Raw genomic sequence first — 549 nt, forward strand, 5'->3', positions numbered from 1 at the left:
ACAGAATCCCGGAACATATAAGGACGACCCGGAGGTTTGACAGTATCGTCGGTGCCTGGAACATTATAATCGTCCGTGGCAGCAAACGCACATCGACGGTCCAGCGCCGTTGATTAGAGACTGTGCTGAATGTCAGCGTCGTCGAAAACAGTAAAAATCGGCAATAGTCTATTAAATCGTGCCATTAACGCGCTTCCTATCGAACTGCATATCCCCGGCTACCAGTTTTGCGGGCCGGGTACACGCTTGCGGACACGATTGGCCAGAGGTGATCGGGGTATCAATCCGCTGGATGCGGCGTGTCGCGAGCACGATATCGCATATTCTCGAAGCAACGATCTCGTCGAACGTCACGTGGCAGATAACGTACTCGCTGACAAGGCGCGAGAACGTATAGTCGCGAGAGATTCCACTCTCGGTGAGAGAGCTGCCGCTACAGCCGTTTGGGCAGCTACGAAGACTAAAACAAAAATAGGAATGGGTATGAAAAAGAAGCGCGTCGAAGAAGAAAATATTACGAAATCGAATACTTCCAATAGCAAAACGAGG

This window comes from Odontomachus brunneus, unplaced genomic scaffold (assembly GCF_010583005.1).
Source record: "Odontomachus brunneus isolate Ranch 3 - 2012 unplaced genomic scaffold, Obru_v1 Obru_scaffold_349, whole genome shotgun sequence".
Lineage (NCBI taxonomy): Eukaryota > Metazoa > Arthropoda > Insecta > Hymenoptera > Formicidae > Odontomachus > Odontomachus brunneus.